Source organism: Amphibalanus amphitrite, unplaced genomic scaffold (genome assembly GCF_019059575.1).
Source record: "Amphibalanus amphitrite isolate SeventyFive unplaced genomic scaffold, NRLGWU_Aamphi_draft 001178F_arrow, whole genome shotgun sequence".
Taxonomy (NCBI): domain Eukaryota; kingdom Metazoa; phylum Arthropoda; class Thecostraca; order Balanomorpha; family Balanidae; genus Amphibalanus; species Amphibalanus amphitrite.
The window spans coordinates 66,690-77,430 of record NW_024882672.1 but is presented as its reverse complement, the minus strand read 5'-3'; positions in this window follow the sequence as shown (position 1 = coordinate 77,430).

The window sequence follows — 10,741 nt, the reverse complement described above, 5'->3', positions numbered from 1 at the left end:
CGTCCGTGGCTGAGCCTGGGTTGAACGTGGCTCTAGCGCACCTCCGAGCTGTTTCTGTTGGTCTGGTGGACGCAGAGGCTGTGCTCTGGTGTAGACTGCCGATGATGGTTTGGCTGTCACATCCAGCGGCAGACGTGGCTACTGGCTACACTGCAGCCTTTCCGATGATTTGCGGCTGTTGTTATAGATGGGCCACAGCTTCTGGTCGCCGCCGGCATCCCAGTTGGTCTGGTAGTCACGGGAGAGGTAGCCGACCTTGACTGCCGGTGCTGGAACGGATGCAGTCGGTGTTGTTGTCCAGGCCTGTTGTCCTTGCTGTCTGCTCTACGGTTATTTTGGCCGTGACTATGTACTGGCCCGGTGCAGGTCTCGTGGGTCGGTCTTGAAGTGTGGGAAGTGGGGACCGCCTGCATTTGATGTAATGCCAGGTAATCACCTCCCCGTGCAGCGGGCGGCCCCGAAATGGGCTCGCAGGCTGATCCAGTCCATTACGGTTGTCTATATCGCTCGAAACAGGCAGCATCCAGATCCGTCCGAATTGTCTTATCTAATGACGCTCTATAGTTGTAGTTGTCATCATCACCCCAGTTGCTGCCTGATTTTGTTGACATAACTTGGTTATCAGTTTCTCCTCCTCCTGCTTCCGGTCTCTGTTGTTATTTGTTTCAGGCGTTGTCTTCATTTTGAGTTCCCTTGGGCACTGGCTATCAGCATCAGCCAGTCGCTGTTGATGACTTGCTTTTTTTCTTTTGTCGGCATCTCTTCTTTTCTGCGCTGCACGTTTGCTCTTCCAACTGGCTTCGTGATGTTACAGTTCTTCAATCATTTGCATTTTGCTCCTCTCAGCTGTCGTTTCCTTTCTGTGATTGCAGTTTCCATTGCCATGTAGTATTAACGTCGTTTCCATCGGTATACTTCTTCAATATCTTCTTTCTCGCCGTCACTCGGTTGTGTGTTGTCCTTCTTTTCACCTTACTGTTTTTCATATTTCTTCAGTAACAGCCTCGATCATCTTCAATCTCTGCCGTCACCTTTATTTCAATATGATGCGTCTTATTTGTCATTCTTGCCTTCTTCAATCCTGATTTTCATTTCAGCACATTCAACTTCTTCATAGCGTCGTGCTCAGCCGTATTTTTAGTACGTTCATTGGGTTCGGCAACATACATGACTGCCTGTTCTGTAACGGGGGTTTCCGTCACGGAGAACGGCTCGTGGACGGTTGCCGGTCTCCTGTCAGTTCTCTCCAGAGGCGGGTCAGTCCACGGGTCACACATAGGTCACTGCACCTTTTTGGTATAGGATGGGTACAATCTCTTAAAAATTGGGTTAAAATGGCATCCTCGGTGTGATTACTCTAACTTTGGATCACGGGATTTCACTCAAGGTTAGGGTTCGCTAGATGTGAGCCACATAATTTTAGTTAGCGATACCTGTAGCCGAAAAAAAATATACCAAGCCCGCTCGCCCGTCACTTAAAATTGATCCTCGATTTACCCTTATCACTTCATGATATATACACCCTCCAGCAATCCACGCTTTCTGATTTCAATCAAATCAATTTAACCCGAGTAACGCTGCACTGAGTGACCAGCTCCCACTGCATCTAGCTCAGACATAATACGTTTTCTCACTAACGCTCGCATTTCCTCTGAAATTTTAGCTTTGGGTTCGGCAATGCACGTCCGTCCACCGACTTCATGTTTCCTTTGATTGATCCTGCCCCACGTTGGGTGCGCCAAATCTGTAGCGGGGTTTCGCGGCGTTGCGGGGCTAACCGGCCAGTGTCTTTCGATTGTGAGATGAGAGCTCCGTCGGCTTGCTCCTAGAAGCCCTTCTCTGTGTCCAGCCCCTCGCGAACCCGTTCCGACTCTGACTCTATCTTCCGGGGCGATCAATCGTCGGAGACACATAGGCCAGGGTTAGGTAATGGGATGACGATAAATGATAACATCCCTTGATCACAATGAAATAGGAACTCAACTCTACATAACCCAAGGTCCCACTCTCAGACAACAGCGCCCTTTCTAGCTTGAGGGTCATCTCCCACCAGATATATGTATCAATCATTCGTCCATTTATCCATCCCCTTACAACCATGTCATTCGTCCACTTATACCTCGTAATTTACCAGAGTTGACCATCTCCGGTCCCTCCCCTTTTTCCTAACTTCCCCCGGTGGTGCTAGGGCGCGCGCAAAGTCGTTATCGAGTCATTGGCCTTAAATTTCATTTAACCGTTATCCCTTCATAACCACAATGCTCCGTACATCAGACAAACGCTTCATAATGCTCACGCTACACAATTAGAGATACGACCCACCACAGATTTCGGCACTCGACCCTCGCGTTACGTGACTTATGGCGGTCCATCCCATCACCATGTCGAACTACCTACACAAAAAAAAACATAAATGTCTTTTGGCCCGCGGTTCCGAGACTACGGCTCGCAGGACACTGTGTAGTCCGGTTTCCGCGGGGGACTTATTTGAAATTTGAGACCGGGGCTGGGTAACTAAGGTCCGTCCGGGCTGCCTGCGTCGTCTCCGTATAGCCGCGGTTTTCGGGCCAGCCCCCGGTGACCGAAAAGGGTTAGTCGTTCGTCGGCTTTACACGAATCCATGACTACCAGTTTATGCCAAATTGCCTACAATAAAACGAAAACTAAGCGTACCACGGCCCGCGATGGGCTTATCTTAACTTTGAAACCGGGCTGGGTAACTAGGTCCGTCCAGGCTGCCTGCATCGTCTCCGTATAGCCACGGCTTTTGGAACAGCACCGGCGACCGAATGGGTTAGCCTCCGTTGGCTTCACACTTATCCACGACTACCAGCGTTATAGGTGCCCGAAGCCCTATCTATCCGTTGCTGGTAGTTAAGCTGTCGTCACAGACCTATCCGAAATGACCGCTGCACGGCCGGAGTTAATCGACTGACAGCGGGGTGGCCAGTACCGACTTACCGCGATCACCCGACTCGCATAGGTGGAGAACCTGCCCCGGCCACCCCGGCCGTGGCCGGGGTAACTTTCAGCCTACCCCGGCGCGGCCGGGGTAACTTTTTCACTCAAATCCTAAAAGCTTCCTCCATAAGAGAAAAAAAAACTCGTTCTTCGGATGTTGACTGCCATGGGTGTAATGTTGCAAATCGGGTAGGTATTTACTTAAAGGGACTATCCCACCTTTAACATGGGGTTTGAGTTGAGATAGCCAAGTTTGCGGCGAGGTTCAGAAACCACTATCTATATAGGTTGCAACCCCCACGGCCTCTTAGTGTTGAAGAAATTCGTTCCCTTCATTTGAAAATGGGCCTTGTACAAGGCCCTATCTTCAACATGGAGCGACCGTTAGTGTGACGTCACCTCGTTTAGTCGTTCTGATTTAAATGGGTTTGTTCGTTGAAAAATCGCTTAAAACTTGGTCTGAACTTTGTTGTGGTGCCTACAGAGTAAAAAGAATCAGCTTTATGACAGTAATGTGGCCTGGGGAAGGAGGTAATTTTGGGCTGTGACGTCACATATTTGAAAGTTTGTGTTTGGAATATGGGAAGCCTAAGATGTTTAATGAAAAATAAATGCCAGAACCGTGTTCCTGGTCATCCAATCTATAAAGTCGGGCACAATTTAACTGGTTTTAACATCATTTTAGAAGGTGGGTTAGTCCCTTTAACGGGCCAAAATCTCCAACTATAAGACCCGCGTGTGGTTGCCAATACCTGCAGATTGCTCTCAATGAATCATAGGTACTCAATTTTGAAAATTTTGCGCTCCTGCGGCGCACTATATAGAACCACTGCTGTCTGCTTGACAAAAATCTAAGGATATTTTAAACAAATTTGGCCCGAACCTTTTAAATGGAAGGATTTACAAGGACAGATGCAGAGCCCCCGCTAAGCGGAGCTTGCTGCGCTGGCCCTGCCCTTATACCTCCTGATGGTGTAATTCCTGATCCATGGCAGAAGTTAGAGCCCGAAGCTGAACGTACACACAAAGCCGCGCACGGCCGGTCCTTCTCATTGACTTCGGCTGACTTCGATTGGCCTGCCACCAACCGCAACCATACCCGTCAGGATGCTCAACACCGAGCGCCCGTCGCGATTCGAACCCGGACTGTTGTAACCGGGACGCGTGCTCTCACCACGCGGAGTCCAACGCTCTACCGAGTGAGCTACGAGATCGGGACCGGTCGATCTCCTTGGATTGACCCTCTGTTTGTCTCATGTGAGGTTGAGCCGCTTAACTTTGAAAAAGACTGCGTCCCTGGATGTCAGTCACCCACTTTAGTACTTTGATTCGAACGTTCAATTTTCTCTGTAAAGCTCCTACAAGGTGAGCCATGTCGTTTTTTTGTGGCTGTTTTGAGACACAATAAAAAACTGAAAACGCAACATTTACTAATAATGGCATATTATATGGCTTGGGTATGGTGTTTGCATACGTTTAAGTAAAAAGAAATCATTTAAATGGAAATCACTTTTTTAATCATGCCAGTAGCGGCGGAACATCCTCAATTAAGGGGGGGGGGGGGCACTGCCGACTTTTGGTCCCATTCTTTCCATGCAATGCCCATAGGGCTAATGTTAAAATGCCAAAATCAAAGGGGGGCACGGTGCCCCGGTGCCCTCCCCGTTCCGCCGCCTATGAATCCATGCCAGAAATGTTATGAATGATACGATGTCGGATACAACCCTCATCCTTTCATAAACTCAATATCCATTATTGCATGCCATGCGTCAGAAAAGGGGTTTGTTGATGACCGTTGATAACGGCGTGAGCATATCGTTTTTCCGACTAACGGTCGCCGGCCGGGGTAACTTTTTCAAACATTCTCCACCCATGCCGACTCGCATGCTTTGGTATTTAATGTTCACCCCCGTCCTGCAGCATCACACGTTTATTCGCGGGACATTACTTAACCGGCGGCATACGTCTCCTCGCTGGGACGCCTGGGGTCCTAACCATCTCCGAAACTACCTACGTCACTTATCGAATGTCATCCTGCGCTGATCACTCAATGGAACGATAGCGGACCTAACCTATCTTTTAAAACCGGGCGGGGTCACTAGGTCCCTCCGGGCTGCCTGCATCGTCTCCGTATAGCCACGGCTTTATGGGGCCCGCGCCGGCAACCGAACGGATTAGCCTTCGTCGGCTATGCACTCATCCTCAATAATCGATCCTCAACTCGCTCTAACCCTTTCTCTTCACTTCGCGACTTATTGCACGTATCCAGGGCTTACCCAAGCGAGGCCTACTATTTAAGTGGGGTCTATCCGAGCTGAGCTTCATTCAGGAAATCCGATTCCTCTACGTGTACAGTCTTCAATTCCATTTCACTCGCTTCTCATCTCCCTCCTAACCAATGGCCGCGTCGGTGGACTTTCCACGCACAGGGGCGTGACGTGCATCATCTATCTCCCCGGTTCCGTCCCTTGCAGTGTCCCCAGTGTCCATGTGGGGTAGAGTTACAAATATTTCGTGCGGCAAGGTGCGGCAAGGTCTATGTGTGCTCCTTATATTCGGACCGCTGGATAGGGTAGAGCGCCAGGAATTCCGCTGACGCATTATATTGATGGAAACCGGACGAAGGTACGGTAGGAATAGGATAATAACAGCCAGAGCACTCTCCAGCATAGGGTAAGGTAAGGAGGTCCTGCGTGTTCTGTGCGTGCTGCTTGTATAGTCGGACCATCGGATAAAGTGGAGCGCCAGGAATTCCGCTGACGCGTAATATTTATGGAAACAGGACAGTGGTACGGTAGGAATAGGATAATAACAGCCAGAGCACTCTCCAGCATAGAGTAAGGTAAGGAGGTCCTGCGTGTTCTGTGCGTGCTGCTTTGTAGTCGGACCATCGGATAAAGTAGAGCGCCAGGAATTCCGCTGACGCGTGATATTTATGGAAACAGGACAGTGGTACGGTAGGAATAGGATAATAACAGCCAGGGCACTCCCCAGCATAGGTAAGGTAGGGAGGTCCTGCGTGTTCTGTGCGTGCTACTTGTAGTCGGACCGTCGGAGAAAATGGAGCGCCAGGAATTCCGCTGACGCGTAATATTTATGGAAACAGGACAGTGGTACGGTAGGAATAGGATAATAACCGCCAGAGCACTCTCCAGCATAGGGTAAGGTAAAGAGGTCCTGCGTGTTCTGTGCGTGCTGCTTTGTAGTCGGGCCATCGGATAAAGTGGAGCGCCAGGAATTCCGCTGACGCGTGATATTTATGGAAACAGGACAGTGGTACGGTAGGAATAGGATAATAACAGCCAGAGCACTCCCCAGCATAGGGTAAGGTAGGGAGGTCTGTAGCGAGGGGATTTAGAGAAAAGAAGAAAGAAGGAATAAAAAAGCTTCATCTTCTTTGCGGTTCATCAAATACTGCGGTCCACTGTTGTTCGGCTGTTGTAGCAGAGAGAATAATTCGCTGCTGTAATGCTGTCGGTAGTAGAGCTGGTGATACAGGGGAGCCTGAGAGTCGTTGAAGAGATCCTGAGATAGCTATAGGGAGGGATCCAGTTAGTGATGAGATCCTGATCTAGATGAGGTCCACCTGATAGAGATGTAGATCTCCACCTTGCGTACAAATACCTACATTTGATGGAAGATGCTTTTTAATTCAGAGGCTTGATGATTCTGTTCATTGTATAGACCATGATGCACGAGATGCTTCTTCACTGCTCGGATTAGGGATAGAGGGATCCGATCAGCTGGGTTTGCGGCACAGTTGGGCAGGTGAAGAACAGGGCATTCGAAGTCCCGATGACCACTGCCAAACATATGGGTGGTAATTACATTGATAAATTGAATATGATCATTTGTCCAGTCACCCATTCCTATACTGGCCTTCCCATTAAGAAAATTGCCCACTTAATTCGTATTAGCGTTGCTAGTTTTAACTGCCCTCGAGAACCATTTGTTCGACTGCCGTAACCGAATTCTATCAAATTCCTATCGGCCTTATTCTAAGATTCATGCGTCGTCATTCTCACACCCTTGCTCGCATTACGTTTGCATTTCATGTATACACCCAAATTTAATTGATAGCCCCCCAAATTCCCTCCGATAGTGTTAGGCGTCTTACAAACCAGGGTCTCCGAGATAAATGTCTCTTTCCGAAATCCATATGCATGCTCCGCTAACCGGCGACTAAGATACTTATCGCAGGGCCGTCCAGAATAATTGCACAAATATCCACCCTGCTAATTTATGGGATTCGCTACACGTCCGATAGACTTATGGTACACATATACGCGATTTACATCCGACTTATCTCTCTATCCGGGAGAGATTACCTATGCCCTCTTCCGGTCCGCGTGTAACACCTCCGTTCACGACCCAGGGACCACCGTTCATATCCTGGAACTCTCCTCAGGAACTCTCCTTAAACCGTGGGATTTACTCTTCAAGGCCTTACGTGTCCTGGAGTACATTCTTCCCTCCCCTGAGGCTGTCCAGTACCGATTAAGGTACCTTTACAAAATAAGTATGAGGACTTATTCGGGACACTACGGCTCGCCTTATCCGCACTTTTGGGTGACTCACCCCTGACCCTCGGCTTCTTGCCTTTGGCATAACTTACTCTCCACTGCACACTGTGCCAATCTTCCCCTTCCCCCTGCCGTAGAAACCTCTCACTGCCTTCTCACCCAGTGTTACCTAAGCGGGAAAATTAACAGTGGCCGGTACCACTGGCGGAAAACGTGCATATGCCCTGCGTACGTGACGGTGTGTCCCTCTTATTATTCCGGTCTGGACGTGGGTTTAGAGAAGTGCATCTGTGTCTCATACAGTCATGCTGGTAAACATTACGCCATAGGAGACGGGCAAACAAGCCGTCTGCGCCTCACAATGCCCTGTGCCAATATTGGTGGAGTAATTATTGGCGCTAACTCGTAAGAGCGCGAATAACAGAAACGCATTATTTATCCAACCTAATCGTAATCTCAAGTCCTAATTGCTGCTGCACGCATGAACCTAATCACTAGTTCTCGTATACACTCCTAGCAGACCTTGAACCGCTCTTGATTTAGTCAGATGATCTAGAACCAATTAGTACGCACCTATCTGTCGTCTGGTTGTGATCCACCGCAGGGGCGGATCCAGGAAAACTCCAAGGGGAGGGTCATGAATCGAAGTGGTGCCCCTACCTATACCCAAAATTAAAAACTCAACGGATTTCCTCCACTTCATTTTGGTGGTGCCCCCTTTTTCAGTTTTTTTCTTTTTATTTCTTTTTTAGTCAGTATCTTAACTCTTAGCCACAACCACATTTACCAATTGTAAGCAAGTATATATGAATGTGCTATGTGTATATGTTGTGGACGCTGAGTAATGAGTACTTACCAGGAACGTTATCAGGTAAGCGAATCGTTGTCAGTCCGACGAACTTGACCCTGGCGTCTAAAGGGTCTGTCCTCGACACTTCAGGCTTGTCAGGGGCACCAAAGTCCTTCCAGGGACACCACAAACCTGCCAGGGGCACCTACGGCCTTGTAGGGGCGCCACAGGCCCGCCAGGGGCACCACAGGCCTGCCAGGAAGCAGGGGCACCGCAGGTCTAGCAAGTATACACGATTGGCCTGTCAGGGGCACAACGGGCCTGTTGGGCCCATGAGCACCCCTAGGGGCAGGGGCACCACAGTCCTTCCAGGGGCACCGCAGGCCTGTGAGGGGCACCAGCGGCCTAGCAGGGGCACCAGTCAACACAGGCCTGCCAGGGGCACCACAGACCTGCCAGGGGCACCAGAGGCCTGCCAGGAGCACCACCGACCTCGCAGGGGTAACTTGGGCCTGTCAAGGCCCAGGGGCACCACGGGCCTGTCGAGAGGCACTTCAGGCTTTTCGGGGGCACCATAGTCCTCTCCGGGCGCAGGGGTAGCAGGGGCACCAGAGGCCTGCCAGGGGCACTGCAGGCCTAGCAAGGGCACCACTGGTCTATCAGGGGCACCACGAGCCTGTCATAGCCAGGCATCTCAGGCTTATCAAGGCCCAGGGGCACCACAGGTCTGTGAGGGGCACCAGCGACCTAGCAGGGGCACCAGTCAACACAGGTCTGCCAGGGGCGCCACAGACCTGCCAGGGGCACCACAGACCTGCCAGGGGCACCAGAGGTCTGCTAGGGGCACCACCGGCCTCGCAGGGGCACCTTGGGCCTGTCAGGGGCACCACGGGCCTGCCGAGGGGCACTTCAGACTTTTCAGGGGCACCAGTCCTCTCCGGGCGTAGGGGTACCAGCGGCCTAGCAAGGGCACCAGAGGTCTGCCAGGGGCACCAGCGGCCTAGCAAGGGCACCAGAGGCCTGCCAGGGGCACCACAGGCCTAACAAGGGCACCACGGGCCTGTCAGGGGCACCTCAGGCTTGTCAGGGCCCAGGGACACCACAGTCCTTCCAAGGGCACCGCAAGCCTGTCAGGGGCACCAGAGGCCTGCCAGGGGCACCACAGGCCTAGCAAGGGCACCACTGGCCTGTCAGGGGCACCTCAGGCTTGTCAGGGCCCAGGGGCACCACAGTCCTTCCAGGGGCATTACAAGCCTGTCAGGGGCACCAGAGGCCTAGCAAGGGCACCACAGGCCTGCCATGGACACCACATGCCTGCCAGGGGCACCACCGGCCTTGCAGGGGCGCCTCAGGCCTGTCAGGGGCACCACGTGCCTGCCGGGGACACTTCAGGCTTGTCAGGGGCGTTACAGTCCTGTCAGGGCCCAGGGGCACCAGGCCCGTGGTGTCCCTGCTAGGCCTGTGGTGCCACTGGCGGTCCTGTGGTGCCCCTGTCAGGACTGTGATACCCCTGATAGGCCGGTGGTGCCCCTGGCAGGTCTTTGGGCCCCCGGGCCTCAAGGGGGGGGGGCATGACCCATGTGACCCCCCCCCCCTTGGATCCGCCCCTGATCCACCGTATCATAGTGAATTACTGAATGCTCAACGGAAATGACTCCTTGAAACTCGTTCGATAGCTTCTGATGGGCTACTAGTTACCTATACAAATTATCTTTATAGAGTGCCAGAATATTGTCATAGGGGTCCCTAGTCTTTCATAGAAAATATAATTTAAATCATCCTATTAGCAGTAAACAATGCACATCAAACGAAGTGCAGTCCTAAATATCAAATAGCATGTCATATTTAAAATTATGCATTAACTGTTTACGTTCTTATCCCGTTGCAACTTTCCACAACTAACCATGCTCCTATACAATGACCTTCACCTACCGCACGCGCCCCAATTACGGTTAGCCCACTGCCCTACTGCGGCCGCTGCTCCACTCCCGACGCTGCTCTCATGTGCCATCTAGCGGCGCACGGTCCCGCGTCGCGAACGACGATTACCACGGCTGCCGGCCGGCGCCGCGTCGACAGTCGACAGTTGTCAAGGCCGCGCCGCGATGGGCGCGTCATCACTCTCGGTGCAGTACTGGTGTGTGCGGTCTCTTCGGGCCGGGTAGATTCAACAAATGTGTCAGTGAGTGTGAATCTGGTAAAATATCGCTGCAATATCTCCCTGCTCGACATCTCATCAGCTCCATTCAACGTAAGTTTTTTTTTTTTTTAAATTAACTTCCTGTCCCATTTAATCGTTCCCCAACAAAGGTGGTCCTTTCTAGTATTTATTCTACAAAAGCACAACGATCGGCACCTATATTAGTCGCATATTAGTTCTAACCACAAACAATTCTACATCTACCTGCTACTCGACATTTCGCAATTTCAATGACGCAAAGTGACCATCTAAAGTCGCTAAGTGTCA